The 16,639-nt window shown below is 36.4% G+C and overlaps 1 protein-coding gene and 1 non-coding gene across 2 annotated transcripts in view; one reads left to right on the top strand and one right to left on the bottom strand.

Annotated features, from left to right (window-relative positions):
• Positions 1 to 16,639, top strand: part of LRP1B (LDL receptor related protein 1B) — a 2,198,408-nt gene that overhangs the window by 891,483 nt on the left and 1,290,286 nt on the right.
• Positions 5,885 to 5,956, bottom strand: TRNAC-ACA. The gene has a single exon. It is a non-coding gene; the product is annotated as a tRNA-Cys (tRNA).

Raw genomic sequence — 16,639 nt, 5'->3', positions numbered from 1 at the left:
TAGTCTTTATCTCAGTTTTTATCTTGGCAATTGATTTTTCTAATTTTGATTTGTTCCTTTTCATAGTTTCTAGTTTTTCATTACATTGCATTTTCATTGATAATCTTTCTTCTTTCAGCATTTTTGTTACCTCCTTCTTGAATACAGTAGATTAGTAGATTATAGAGGTTTATTGTCTGTTCTTTCAAAGGATTTGTCTTCAGTTTAATTGGAAGTACTTACTTTCCCTTTTCATTTTAGAAATGTCTTTCTCTATGCATTTCTGAGAAATGGTTATCTACTATCATCTTGAAGGGCTGTTTTTAAATTGGGAGCATCCCTATATAGACTGTGGGGCTTCCCAGGTGGCACTAGCGATAAAGAACCTGCATACTAATCCAGGAGACAAAAGAGACGTGGGTCGATCCCTAATATTCTTTCCTGGAGAATCCCATGGACAGGGGAGCCTGGTGGACTACAAGTCCATGGGGTCGCAAAGAGTCAGACATGACTGAAAATATTTAAGGCTCTGTAGACTGTAGGTCCAATATTTTTAGTGTGAACACTTTTTTTTCATATTTATGCCTGTCACTTCTTTCCTCAGAGTGTGTTGGCCATTATCCCCTTATAGGATACTAAGGAAGGAAAGGGATGTTATGTAGCCCTTAATAAGTATTAGTTATTTATGTTCAGTATTGGGGAGGAAATCCCCAAGTCTTGACATTCTTATGAGAGGATCTGGACCACTGGGCATATCCTGTAGTTTGATTGTCTTATAACAAAGTTTGTAGACACATTCAGTAGCAAATCTCACATGAATGACTTCTAAGACAAACTTCTTGCCCTTAATTGACCTCTGCAACTAATATTGTTAAAACAACAACAACAAAAGCACTCTGAATCATCTAAACCATTACTACAAAATAAGATATTAAACTCCAACTATGCCTAATTCTTTGGGAAGATATAGAGTAATCTTTATATGTGTAGCAATGTTTTGAGTTACAAATTTTAGACTATTAATATTTGATTATTACATTTTCTGGTACTCCTTTGCTTTGAAATTTAATTTACTAAATAAGAGAATAATTTTCTGCTTAGAGAGTAGGATATTTTAAAATCACAAATTAGTCATTTGCTGTTTTCAGTATACATGTCAAAATCTATTTGCATTGCCTTCTACATTTATTTTCCTTCACCCCATATCCCATCTTTCCTGCTTTTTTTTTTTTTTTTTTTAATCTTATGGGCACATGTTTGGCATTTATACTTGGACAATGGAAAAGCTCGTGCATAGCCATGGCAGTAAGTGTGGAAATTTCATTTAAATATTAATGTCTTTACAAATCACACTGATTATGAAGAGATGTATATGATTATTCTTGGTTTAACCCACTCCAATATGGGTGTAATAGACTACATTTAACTTGATTGATGTTCAGTACCTACACTGATCTAATAGGCCCATTCTGTTGCTGAAGTGCTATGTCATTATCTCAAGAAATGGTTTAGACATGTTAAGTATTTATTTCTGTTCTACTTTTGAGAGATTAAGGTTTTAGGGTAACAATTTGAAGTTTTTCATCTCATGACTAGTTTTTAATACTCCATTCTTGATTTGTCATACTGCCAAAATTATTGCTGATTCTGATTGCAACCAAAAGTACAAATAGATTTGATGAAAATACTAGTAGCTGAATAATTACTCTTCATCAGAAACAAACTGCAGTATGTTACTCTGGGATACTGAGACTTTTCTTACTCTATATCAAAAGCAAATTTAATGTCATGGTAGTTTCTTGAACTGAGCTAATTTTATGAAACTTAAAATTACATTAAATTAAATCATTTTACTTGGATATCTGACAGCAATTATGCTTATATGTGAACAAGGGGATAGGTTTTTGTACATCTCAGTAGCTTTTATGGTATTTTTCTTGTAATTTCCTGTTATTTTATTCGAAAATGGTAAGAGGTTGCTATATAGTTAGTTTTATACATACTTATATGTCCCAATGGATAAAATAATCAGCACTCTTTAACCTGTTGGATGAAGTATCTACTCTATTTTTTAAATAATTGAAATTACATTGTGTTAAATTTTGACTTCTATTGACCTTTTTAGTCATTTCAGTTACCACTTATATTCTTACTGCATTATCAGAATACAAATAAAATGGGGAAAAAATATACCTGACTTAGAATGTAATCTAAAAGATAAGCCAGGGTTAGATCTGGTACAATAACATGCTTACGTGTATATATATATATATACAGTTCAGTTCAGTTCAGTTCAGTCACTCAGTCGTGTCCGACTCTTTGCGACCCCATGAATCACAGCACACCAGGTCTCCCTGTCCATCACTAACTCCCCGAGTTCACTCAGACTCATGTCCATCGAGTCAGTGATGCCATCCAGCCATCTCATCCTCTGTCATTCCCTTCACCTCCTGCCCCCAATCCCTACCAGCATCAGAGTCTTTTCCAATGAGCCAACTCTTCACATGAGGTGGCCAAAGTACTGGAGTTTCAGCTTAAGCATCACTCCTTCCAAAGAACACCCAGGGCTGATCTCCTTCAGAATGGACAGGCTGGATCTCCTTGCAGTCCAAGGGACTCTATCAAGAGTCTTCTCTAACACCATATATATATATAGGCTTCCTAGGTTGCTCAGTGGGTAAAAAATCAGCCTCAATGCAGGAGACAGGAGTTTTATCCCTGTGTTGGGAAGATCCCCTGGAGGAGGTCATGGCCACCTACTCCAGTATTCTTGCCTGGAGAGAATCCCCATGGACAGAGGATCCTGGAGGGCTACAGTCCATAGGATCACAAAGAGTTGGACATGACTGAAGCTACTGATTATGTATATATGCATATGCTTGGAAATATATACAATAATATTAATAAGTGCTAATTATGATCAACCTAGATAAAATATTAAAAAGCAGAGACATTACTTTGTTAACAAAGGTCCATCTAGTCAAGGCTATGGTTTTTCCAATGGTCATGTATGGATGTGAGAGTTGGACTGTGAAGAAGGCTGAGCACCGAAGAATTGATGCTTTTGAACTGTGGTGTTGGACAAGACGCTTAAGAGTTCCTTGGACTGCAAGGAGATCCAACCAGTCCATTCTAAAGGAGATCAATCCTGGGTGTTCTTTGGAAGGAATGATGCTAAAGCTGAAACTCCAGTACTTTGGCCACCTCATGTGAAGAGTTGACTAATTGGAAAAGACACTGAAGCTGGAAGGGATTGGGGCAGGAGGAGAAGGGAACGACAGAGGATGAGATGGCTGGATGGCATCACCGACTTGATGGATGTGAGTTTGAGTAAACTCTGGGAGTTGATGATGGACAGGGAGGCCTGGCGTGCTGCAATTCATGGGGTCGCAAAGAGTCGGACACGACTGAGGGACTGAACTGAACTGAAGAAAAATGAGGAAAACGGAAAAAGGACCATCACATTAGATTTTATGTTTAGATGGATCGCTACAGCATTCCTTGATAAGAATGTAATATTTGAAGAGCCAGCCATGTGATTACCTAGGGAAAGAATACCCCAGACGGAGGAAACATCAAGGGCAAGGGCTCTTAGAGGAGAGCATGGCTAACATTTAACCAAAGCTAAGGCGCTAATTGTGGCTAGAGCTACATGAATGGGAGAGCAAAGGTAAAATGAGTTATGAGTGATAACAGAACCCAGACAACATAGGGACCTGTAGACCTACATTACGACTTGGCTGTTACTGAGTGAAATAGGAAACAAAGATTTTTAAGCCAAGAATGATATCATCTTATGTGGAAGTTACCAAGTGTCTACCACTACCAGCCAAGAGGAAGTGGCACGATGTAACAAAACTGACAATACATATGAAACAACAGTTCGCAAGATGCTGGATGTTATGAAACAGAGTACAGTATTCCTTCTTTGTCATGGAACAGATGTAAATCCTTTTATTACCCCAGCTGTCATGCCAGGAGGATTCCTTCAGGTAGACTCCAGCTGTCTCCTTGAGTGTGAGAGAGCTCTGGGAGTCTGGGAAGCTAAAACACTAGAGTTTCCCCAACTGTACAGTGGAGATACTACTACTACCAAACTCATAGTGAAAATTGTGATTTAATATATTTATCTCATATATAAATGTTACCTTTTCTTTATGTTTGCATTGGACTGACATCTTCAAATTGAAAATCTAGATCATTCTAATTACTAGATCATTTTGACCACTTGGATATTGTTTTATCTGGGTGTCAAAACTCAACTATAATTTTTGCTTGTTTGCATATCTATGGGCAAACTCTTTGTTCAGATAACATTTTTCTTTAGCACTTTTTCCTAAGTTCTTGGGTTTTATTTTCTGTTCAAAATGGCATCTAGTCCAAAAATGAAACTTTTAGTCATGTCAGCTTGAAATTGTTATTACTGAGAGACCAGCACTTCTGAAATGGCACTGTTTTGAATCCCTTCCTTGATGAATATTAGAGAGCTAAGATAATTCCAAGATTCATTACTATCTTTTCTTTAATGGGTCAGCAATAAAATTATGATAATAAAATAGCTGGATTCCCTCATTACAGAGATCACTTGAATTAGTGCAATTCTGCATAAAGGCTTTTAGAACATTTGCAAAGGTATGTGGTATGTATATAGCAATCTTGTATTTATATCAGGGTCACTGGATTTATTAAAGACATTTTTACTTTTATAAGAATTTTATAGAAGTGTTAAAGTGACTTTTTGCTACATTGACAATAGCGTTATTCTGGCTGTTTCAAGGGCCTCATTTCCTAAAGATTTATGTACCCTTTCCTCACTCTTATGTTGAAAAAAAGCAAGTAATTTGTATGCTGAGACTTTGAAATGTGTTGAACAATTTGAAAAAGAATTGATATAGTCAGCAAACAGGGCCTCCTGGTGCTTCTCATGTTGGGCTTGTAATAAAATTGGCTACCAAATTGCAAGTAATCAAAAGAAATAGAGTTGATTGTTTTTTCTGCTTTAACAGGCATTACACTAAAGTATTCAAAAGTGGAGGGGAATTTTTTTCCTTGCCAAAATCTACACAGAAGTCACTGAAGAGAGTTACTCACAAAACTATAAGTGGGACAAGGGTAATCAAAGGGGAAGATGGCCAGAGTTTGAGAATCTTTCTATTGTAGATATTTTTGGTGTTAAAATTTGACTCTCCTCAGGAGAAAAACTGTTCTGGAGCAAATCTTTTAAATGGATTGATTTCAAGTTTAAAGCATGCCAATTTCAATCTGAGACTGGTTCTAAACCAGTAGTTAAAGCATATATGAGAATTGCTACCTTGTATCACTGTCCATTCTTGTTCTCTGCATATTATTTCTCCAGAGAGCTATTGTTTATTATAATAGATGACTATTTGAAATTTTGTTTTCTAGAGCCATAGTCTGCTTCTTCTCAAACTTTAATACCTGTAAAATATCTGGTGATCTTGTTAAAATGCAGATTCTATTTCTATGGGGTCCTGAAATTATGCATTTGCAACAGATTGCCAGGTGATGCTAAGGTTGCTGCTTCCTGGACTGCACAGTGACACCAAGCTATAGACTCCATTTTGTCTAAGCTTCCTTGCTGTCTGACTCTCAGTTCTATAGTCTCCTGGCTCAGGTTCAGGATTCCTGCTATATAACTGAGTGGGTCTCTGCCTCTGATCGACTACATTTATGGCACATATGTCAACTTTTTGTTTTGACTGATGTGGCCCTATGTTTTTACTGGATCCAATCTATTAAAAAATTTCTCATATTTGTGCTTAGTTGCTCAGTTGTGTCCAGCTCTTTGCAACACCATGGTCTATAGTCCACCAGGGTCCTCTGTCCATTGGTTTTTCCAGGCAAGAATACTGGAGTGGGTTGCCATTTCCTTCTCCAGGGGATCTTCCCCAGCCAGGGATTGAACCTGGATCTCCTGCATTGTAGGCAGATTCTTTACCAGCTGAGCCACTAGGGAAACCCTTAATAAATTTCTCATCCTAGTTCTGTTCTGTGCCCATTCATAGGACAGCATCAAGAATGCAAAACAAATCAATAGAAATACAGAAACATATTTAAAATTATATAAGCAGTATGGCATAGAAGAAATCAGTCTCATAGGAGTGAGACTGATTTATTCAGATTCTGACTTTGCCATGTATTAGCTCTAGGAACTTCATCCCTTGAACTCTGTATATTACATGGCTCATTGAGAAAATCAATACCTTAGTAGACTTTCTGTCTAAAATATATGTGGCAGTTACAGCAGTAATTCATCTCATCACCATTCTTATTTATTAATGTTTATAAACAAATTATATAAGAAAATATTGTTTTCATTACCTTGGTAATTTAAAAGTTAAAAATATATATCTTAGTGTCAGTTATCTTGTATCCACTAGAGAAAAGATTTTTTTTTCTTAAAACCTAGATTAATACCTACATTTTCCACTTCCCTTTTTAGGGCTTATATGTTCCCTGCCCACAAGCCACAGGCTTTTAGTTATAAAATATTTGTATTCATTTTTCCCATTAGCATCTTTTGAGGTAGGTGGTGCCTATTTTCAGAACACTTAACCACTCATCCTTGCAGAGCTAATATCTAGGGAAGAATATTCTCAGAATAAAAAATCTCATGCATGAAAAAAAGAAAAAAAAATTACTCAAATGGTTTTTCTTGGTAACTTTTTGACCTAGCATTCTTTGAATTTTGATAATGCCAGAATATCCTTTATACCTTTCTCTTGAAAGCCTAAGGATAAAATGATGAAAATCATAGGTCCAAATACATGTAGATCCCATATAAGAGTTATATTAAAAAGATGAGATGAAAAAGACAAAGGAAAAAGTTACTATCTTTTGAATATAAAAATAAGAAATGTAGTATTACTGTACTTTTTGGTATTAATATCTCAAAAACCTTTGATTAGTGATATGATTTTAATAATATTTCAACTTAAGAATATGCAGTTTGAAGCACCTGATAACTGTCTTCTATTTTTGTTCTTTTTAATTTTCTTAAAGCTGATAATCAAGTGTTTTATTCACAGAAGTTCTTAATAATTTGTGCTACCTAAAGCTGAATTACAACATTCAGAAAACTAAGATCATGGCATATGGTCTCATCACTTCATGGCAAATAGATGGGGAAACAGTGGAAACAGTGACAGGCTTTATTTTTCTGGGCTCCAAAATCACTGCAGATGGTGAGTGCAGCCATGAAATTAAAAGACACTTGCTCCTTGGAAGAAGAGTTATGACCAACCTAGAGAGCATATTAAAGAGCAGAGACATTACTTTGTCCACAAAGGTAAGGTAAGGTGAAGTCGCTCAGTCGTGTCCGACTTTTTGCGACCCCGTGGATTGTAACCTACTAGGCTTCTCCGTCCATGGGATTCTCCAGGCAAGAATACTGGAGTGGATTGCCATTTCCTTCTCCAGGGGATCTTCCCGACCCTGGGATCGAACCCAGGTCTCCCACGTTGGAGGCAAACGCTCAAAGGTCCATCTAATCAGGGCTATGGTTTTTCCTGTAGTCAGGTTTGGATGTGAAAGTTGGAATATAAAGAAAGCTGAATGCTGAAGGATTGATGCTTTTGAACTGTAGTCTGATGGAGAGGACTCCCGAGAGTCCCTTGAACGGCAAGGGGATCCAACCAGTCCATCCTAAAGGAAATCAATCCTGAATATTCATTGGAAGGACATGCTCAAGCTGCAACTCCGATACTTTGGCCACATGATGCAAAGAATTGACTCCTTTGAAAAGACCCTAATGCTGGGAAAGATTGAAGGTGGAAGGAGAAGGGGATGACAGAGGATGAGATGTTTAGATGGCATCACCAACTCAGTATACATGAGTTTGAGTAAACTCCAGGAGTTGATGATGGACAGGGAGGCCTGGTGTGCTGCAGTCCATGAGGTCGCAAAGAGTCAGACACGACTGAGTGAAGGAGTTGACCTGAACTGAAAAATTGAATTAATGCAACCTTTCTAGTTTATAAGACTAAATACAGAATGATTACCACTGAAATTGGCAGCTATTAATTTTTTTAATTTTAAGTTTATTTTTTATTGAAGTATAATTGCTTTACAGAATTTTGTTATTTTCTATCAAACCTCAACATGAATCAGCCATAGATAACAAATACCCCTTCCCTTTTGAACCTCCCTCCCATTTCCCTCCCCATCCCATCACTCTAGGCTGATACAGAACCCCTGTTTGAGTTTCCTGAGCCATACAGCAAATTCCCATTGGTTATCTACTAACAATTCAATAAAAACTTTCATATTACTTTATGTAGAGCATTATATTTTATATATTTTATTTTATCTGGGTGCAGTGTTTCAAGGGGTGGATTTTGGAGTTAGAAGTTAAGTGTTAACCTACAATTTATCAATTCTGTGGTTTTGAACAAGTTAATAAAACTATTTAAGTCTCAATTTATCTTCATAAAATTTAAATAACACCTAGCCAACAGAATCTTCATCAAGGTAAAATTAAATAGTGTCAGGAAAACCTTTACCATGGTTTTTGAAATATAAAAAGGCATCAATATGTGACAACTATAATTAGTACGGTAATAATATTTGATCTTTACAAATCAGTTAAAGTGGAAGGTATATGTCAGTAGTGGTTTCTCTTAAATCTGTAGAAGGGACAACTGAGGGTAAGAAAATATCCCTAATACATAAAAGATCCATGATTATAAACTAAGTCTTCTGGTTAGAATAAATTTTAATTATCTTTTGATTATGTAGCATCACAAATATTTTTTTTTAAAGCCAGATTTTTTGGTGTGTTTTAGCCACAATTGTGTGTGGTTCATGTTTTACCTCATTCAGTCCTTAAACAGCCATTTGAAATAGATGTAATATTCCTCCCTCTTTACAAATTAAGAAACTGAAGTGATAATAGATATGTAATCTGTTACTGTCATACATCTAGCAAATGATAAAGCCAATTTTGAACCCAAGATATAGTACAAGAAAAGTCTGATATTGTCTAAGACAATGTCTAGACCATCATGAACTCTGATAATTTACCTTACAAGTTCAGTATATGTTCAAATAATGTTTTTTTTTAATTCTATGTTATCATATTAATAGAAACAATCCCAGGCAGTGGTGAGATGACACACATGAAAGAGCAAGATTCTTGCCCCTGGGTAGCTTTCAGTCTAACTGGGGAGGAAGATTTTATGAATATAACACCTAGAGTAAACCTCCTGAGACAGATATGTGCCAGAGACCAGAGGAAGCATGTTACTCTCAGTCTAAGGTTCAGGGGAAATATTCTGGAAAGGATGCTGCTATGAGTCTTAAAAAATGAGGATGCACTAACCAAGTGAAAAAAGAAAGAGTAGCACATTCCTAGTGAGTGAAAATCAAGCAAATACCATTTATAGAATGTATCAGGTATTCATGATTCTTGGTATTTGCTTGATGTTCTTCACTCATTTTTGAAGCTGTCCAGTTTTCTTACTACCACTTATTGAAGAAACTATCTTTCCCCATTGTATGTTCTTGCCTTCTTCATTATAGATTAATTGACCAGAGTATGTAGATTTATTTCTGTGCTCTTTATTTATTTTACTGATCTATAGCTCTTGTTTTCTGAGCCAGTAACACACTTTTTTGATTACTATAGCTTTGCAGTATAGTCTGAACACAGGAAGCATGATTCTTTCAGCTTTGCTCATTTCTCTCTGGTTTTCTTGTCTATTCAGGATCTTTTGTGGTTCCATAAACATTTTAGGGTGATTTTTTTCTTATTCAATAAAAGTGTTATGGGTATTTTAATAGGGATTGCATTTAATCTGTGTATTGCTTTTGGTAGCAAGGACATTTTAACAATATTAATTCTTCTGATCCATGAACAACAGATCCCTTTCCATTTATTTGCATTATCTTCAGTTTCCTTCATTAATGTATTATAGTTTCTAGAGTATAATTTTGATTAAATATTATTTTTTGTATTTATTATTTTACTATTTTATTATTTTTGATGCAATTGTAAATAGGACTTTTAAAAATTTTTCTGATAGTTAATTATATGCATATATAAATGCAACATATTTCTGTATAAATATTGCATTCTACAACTTGAATTTGTTTATGGTCAAGTTTTTAGAGTTTTCTACATATAGTATCAAGTCATCTTCAAATAGTGACAGTATAAATTCTTGCCTTCTAAATTGTATGCATCTTCTTTTTCTTACTTGATTTCTGCGTCTAGAACTTGAAATAGTATGTTAAACAAGAATGATGAGAGTGGGCATCTTAATCGTGTTCCTGATGTTAGAGGAAAGCCTTTCAGCTTTTTGCTATTGAGTGTGATGTTAGCTGTGAGTTTGTCATAAATGACCTTTATTACATTAAGATGCATTCCCTCTTTACCAACTTCTTTGAGAGTTTTTATTTTGAAAGGATGTTGAATTTTGTCAAATGCTTTTGCTGAATCTATTGAGATTGATAGCTTTTGGTGAATGATGTAGGACTCATGACCTCCAAAGGAGTAGATCTAGCTTCAGGAGCAGGTGCTAGACTTGGTCACTAAAGAGCTTTTGTGTAGCAGAGTTTTATTAAAGTAAAAAGGGACAGATAAAGCTTCTCACATAGACATCAGAAGGGGGACAGAGAATGCCTCCCTAACTAGTCTTAGCAAGGGAGCTATATATACCTATTACAGTAAGGGGTCTTACAGACACACTCCCACAATATAAGATAACAGGATTAGAATTAACAATAGAAAGATCTTACCAGACCCACTCCCACACATACATCTTAAAATATCAAGATTATTCAGAAGGTTCTTGTTAAGGAAAAATATGTCTTTGAGCAAGATACATTGTTAAATTGACTAAGACAAAGCAATGTAGAAAAAAAAGTTTGTCCTTTTCTCCTCCTTGAGAACCTCAGACCCCTTCCACCTCAAGAGCCTCAGACTCCTAATAAACCTACCTAAGGATGAGCTCTCTCAAGATGATCATGTGATTTTTATCCTTTGTTTTATTAATGTGTTGTATTATGTTGGTTGATTTGTGGATATTGAACTATACTTGCATTCCTAGAATAAAGCCAACCTGAACTGTGACAGGCGATCCTTTTTATGTATCATTGAATTTGACTTACTAATAATCTGTTGTGAATTTTTGCATCTAGGTTCATCAGGGATATTAGCCTATAATTTTCTTTTTTGTAGTTCCTTTGTCTGGTTTTGTTATCATGATAATGCTGGCCTTACACCAATCAGAATGACTATCATCAAAAAAGACGAGAAATAACAAGCGTTGGGATGAGGATGTGGAGGAAAGAGAACTCTTGTGTACTGTTGGTGGGTATGTAAATTGATATAGCCACTATGAAAAACTATATGGAGGTTCCTCAAATGATTATAACTACCATATGATCTAGCAAGTCTACTCCTAATATAAGAAAAACAATAATTTGAAAAGATATGTGCAGTGCAGTGCCATTAGCTAAAATATGGAAGCGGCCTATTTGCCCATTAACAGATAAAAAACCCACCACAGATGCTACAGTCAGTAGAATTGTTGGTTTTAACCTCTTTGTTTTCAGTAGAAAGGAGGTAGTCTGAACGGGAAGAATACATAACAATAAGAACACTCTGCTAATAATTTACAGATGCAGACATTAGCTGCAAATTGCCAATAAATGAACTTTTCTAAAATACTTTATAAAAACATCAAGGACCTGATGTAGAAAAACAAATCTGTACTTGTTTTTCTCCTTCATAACAAAATTCATAACAAAACTGGCCTTTCAATAAGCATTATGAATCATTGCCAGGGAAAAAGAAGTAGAATTCTAGGTATGATGCGTTTTTCAGATTTTATAGGATATATTTTATGATAAGTTAGGTTATGATAGGCTCATTTCACAGAGGGAAAATTCAGATTTAGAAAAGTAAATTAATTTAACAAGCTGTCAAAGTTTCTCTTTCATAGTTGAATCTGTAAGGTGAGATTTGTCCTCAAGGGGCCTACAGTGTAGTTGATAAGATTGACCAAAAAATACAATCAGCTACTATGAAATATTTTCATAGATGCCAAGATAGGCAAATTAACAGAATGATAAATGAGACAGATATTTATATATTTATTTTTAATTGGAGGATAATTGCTAAAAAAAAAAAAAAGAAGAAAGAAAGAAATGAGACAGGTAAATCTAAGTATTTACCATAAATAAAAAGCATTCAGAGAGTAGGGTGACCTCTGTTATGGTTTTGGAAATATAAGTAAGTTTGCTAGATGAAGAAGACGTGAAATCCGTTGTAACCTAAAGATATGTAATGGCTCCAGAGACCTATGAGTGGGAGCCTTTGGGTGGAACAAAGGAAATTAGATTACAACAAACAGTCTCGGTTAGGAGACCATTCTAGCATTAACAGTTTGCTCAGACTTATTTACATTTCTGGGTAACAAAGACAATATTTCTTTCCAGAGGAGAGAATGGCTAAATTCCCCTTGTAGCCTCTAAATAAGAAGAGAAGTTTCTAGTTCCTTGGTTGTAAAGTAGACACAGAATGGCTGCAACACACATCCTGCACATCACCCTAATAGGACTTGAACGAATTTCCTTAAAATTTATTTGCACTCATTGTCTGATGGGCTTCCCAGGTGGTACTAGTGGTAAAGAATCCACCTGCCAATGCAGGAGACACAGGAGATTAGGTTCAACCCGAGGGAATGGCAATCCATTCCAGGATCCTTACCTGTAAAATCCCATGGACAGAAGTCCTGGTACACTATAGTCGACGGGGTCGCAGACAGTCAAACTCGACTGAGCACACATTGTCTCTTTAGCAGCCATATCTGTGGAAATGTGATGAGCCAAACTAGCAGTTTAGTTTAGTTCAGTCGTTCAGTTATGTCTGACTCTTTGTGACCCCATAAACTGCAGCACGTCAGGCCTTGCTGTCCATCACCAACTCCTGGAGTTTATGCACACTCATGTGCACTGAGTTGGTGATGCCATCCAACCATCTCATCCTCTGTCGTCCTCTTTTTCCCTTGCCCTCAGTCTTTCCCAACATCAGGGTATTTTCAAATGACTCAGCTCTTCTCATCAGATGGCCAAAATATTTGAGTTTCAGCTTCAACATCAGTCCTTCCAATGAACACCCAGGATGGATCTCCTTTAGGATGGATTGATTGGATCTACTTGCAGTCCAAGGGACTCTCAAGACTCTTCTCCAACACCACAGTTCAAAAGCATCAATTCTTCAGTGCTCAGTTTTCTTTAGAGTCCAACTCTCACATCCATGAATACTGGAAAAACCATAGCCTTGACTAGATGGACCTTTGTTGACAAAGTAAAGTCTCTGCTTTTCAATATGCTCCCTAGGTTAGTCATAGCTTTCCTTCCAAGGAGTAAGCATCTTTCAATTTCATGGCTAAAGTCACCATCTGCAGTGATTTTGGAGCCCACCCAAAATAAAGTCAGCCATTGTTTCCACTGTTTCCCCATCTATTTCCCATGAAGTGATGGGACAGGATGCCATGATCTTCGTTTTCTGAATGTTGAACTTTAAGCCAACACTTTCACTCTCCTCTTTCACTTCCATCAAGAGCCTCTTTATTGCTTCTTCACTTTCTGTCATAAGTGTGGTGTCATATGCATATCTGCGGTTGTTGATACTTCTCCTGGCAATCTTGATTTCAGCTTGTGCTTCTTCCAGCCCAGCATTTCTCATGATGTACTCTGCATATAATTTAAATAAGCCAGGTGACAATATACAGTCTTGACGTACTCCTTTTCCTATTTGGAACCAGTCTGTTGTTCCATGTCCAGTTCTGACTGTTGCTTCCTGACCTGCATACAGGTTTCTCAAGAGATCAATGGAGAAATAACTCCAGAAAGAATGAAGGGATTGAGCCAAAGCAAAAACAATACCCAGCTATGGATGTGACTGGTGATAGAAGCAAGGTCTGATGCTGTAAAGAGCAATATTGCATACGAATATGGAATGTTAGGTAATGAATCAAAGCAAATTGGAAGTGGTCAAAAAGGAGATGGCAAGAGTGAACGTCAACATTCTAGGAATCAGCGAACTAAGATGGACTGGAATGGGTGAATTTAACTCAGATGACCATTTTATCTACTACTGTGGGCAGGAATCTCTTAGAAGAAATGAAGTAGCCATCAAAGTCAACAAAAGAGTCCAAAATGCAGTACTTGATGCAATCTCAAAAACGACAGAATGATCTCTGTTCGTTTCCAAGGCAAACCATTCCATATCACGATAATCCAAGTCTATGCCCTGACCAGTAACACTGAAGATGCTGAAGTTGAATAGTTCTATGAAGACCTACAGGACCTTTTAGAACTAACACCCAAAAAAAGATGTCCTTTTCATTATAAGGGACTGGAATGCAAAAGTAGGAAGTCAAGAAACACCTGGAATAACAAGGAAATTTGGCCTTGGAGTACAGAATGAAGCAGGGCAAAGGCTAATAGTGTTTTGTCAGGAAAACACAGTGGTCATAGCAAACACCCTCTACCAACAACACAAGAGAAGACATTACACATGGACATCACCAGATGGTCAACCCTGAAATCAGATTGATTCTATTCTTTGCAGCCAAAGATGGAGAAGCTCTATGCAGTCAGTAAAAAAAGACTGGGAGCTGACTGTGGCTCAGATCATGAACTCCTTATTGCCAAATTCATACTGAAATTGAAGAAAGTGGGAAAAACCACTAGACAATTCAGGTATGATCTAGATGAAATCCCTTATGATTAAACAGTGGAAGTGAGAAATAGATTTAAAGGACTAGATCTGATAGACAGAGTGCCTGATGAACTATGGACGGAAGTCTGTGACATTGTACAGGAGACAGGGATCAAGATCATCCCCAAGAAAAATAATGCAGAAAAGCAAAATGGCTGTCTGAGGAGGCCCTTCAAATAGCTGTGAAAAGAATAAAAGTAAAAAGCAAAGGAGGAAAGGAAAGATATACCCATTTGAATGCAAAGTTCCAAAGAATAGCAAGGAAAGATAAGAAAGCCTTCCTCAGCCATCAATGCAAAGAAATAGAGGAAAACAATAGAACAGGAAAGACTAGAGATCTCTTCAAGAAAATTAGAGATACCAAGGAAACATTTCATGCAAATATGGGCTCGATAAAGGACAGAAATGGTATGGACTTAACAGAAGCAGAAGATACTAAGAAGAGGTGGCAAGAATACACAGAAGAACTGTCAAAAAAGATCTTCACAACCCAGATAATCACGGTAGTGTGAACACTCACCTTGAGCCAGACATCTTGGAATGCAAAGTCAAGTGGGCCTTAGGAAGTATCACTATGAACAAAGCTAGTGGAGGTGATGGAATTCCAGTTGAGCTGTTTCAAATCCCGAAAGATGATGCTGTGAAAGTGCTGCACTCAATATGTCAGCAAATATGGAAAACTCAGCAGTGGCCACAGGACTGGGAAAGGTCAGTTTTCATTCCAATCCCAAAGAAAGACAATGCCAAAGAATGCTCAAACTACCACACAATTGCACTCATCTCACATGCTAGTAAAGTAATGCTCAAAATTCTCCAAGCCAGGCTTCAGCAATATGTGAACCGTGAACTTCCAGATGTTCAAGCTGGTTTTAGAAAAGACAGAGGAACCAGAGATGAGATTGCCAATATTCACTGGATCATCAAAAAAACAAGAGTTCCAGAAAAAATATCTACTTCTGCTTTATTGACTATGCCAAAGCCTTTGACTGTGGATCACAATAAACTGTGAAAAATTCTTCAAGAGATGGAATACCAGACAACCTGACCTGCCTCTTGAGAAACTAGCAGTTACCATCTACTAAATTTCTAAAGCTCCTGCTTAGAAGCTGCTTAATCATTTGACAGTGGGAAAGGGTCAGGCAGGAGATAAAGTTAGAAAGACTAGATGAAAAGCACTATATATGTTAAACCAAACACCAGCATACCTTTAAAACAAAAGCCAAATTAAAGTGTGCACCTATCCACAAATACATAGTAGGTGGAGTGTTGAATTTAGATATAGAGTCTCGTTCAGTTAAAAGGAGTTTTATCCCCCCCCCAAAAAAGTAGAATTTTGTATTATTTTTTATGCTTAAGTAATCTGAACAGCTACTTGGGTTTGCCTGGAAAAGGGCTAATATTCTCAGATCCTTGTTAAGTAAACTTGTATTTTATAATAATATAGTTGAATCAAGTTGAGCAGAAACTCTGGAAGCTTTTAAAAATACACTTTGTAGAGTTACAAAAAGAACAATCTATTGCCAGGGTTTTACTATGTACTAATAAACCAGTTTCACAGTTTTGAAATTTTACCTCTTATTGTGCCTATTTTGATAGTTTATGTTGAATTCCTTGAATTGCTTTAAATTATATTTCAAGAAAGAGTGTAAATTTTTCATATAACACACATGTAAAATATGTAGACAACCTCACTTTGGTGAATAAGAGTTGTAATATAAGATTATGAGTGTCAGACTTTTGTTCTACAGTGACTGATTTTTATGACAAACTTAAAGGTGCATAAACTCTATGACCAACTCGTATTTTTAAAAAATGTAATTGAGACACATCGCTTTGTTGACATGTTTGATATTCCCACATAATTTTAAAGGTATATTGGTTATTATGCTGTTTGTGGAATTTTGGTGT

The sequence above is a fragment of the Capra hircus genome, chromosome 2 (genome assembly GCF_001704415.2).
Source record: "Capra hircus breed San Clemente chromosome 2, ASM170441v1, whole genome shotgun sequence".
NCBI classification, from domain to species: domain Eukaryota; kingdom Metazoa; phylum Chordata; class Mammalia; order Artiodactyla; family Bovidae; genus Capra; species Capra hircus.
This window is presented reverse-complemented; position numbering and strand designations above follow the sequence as displayed.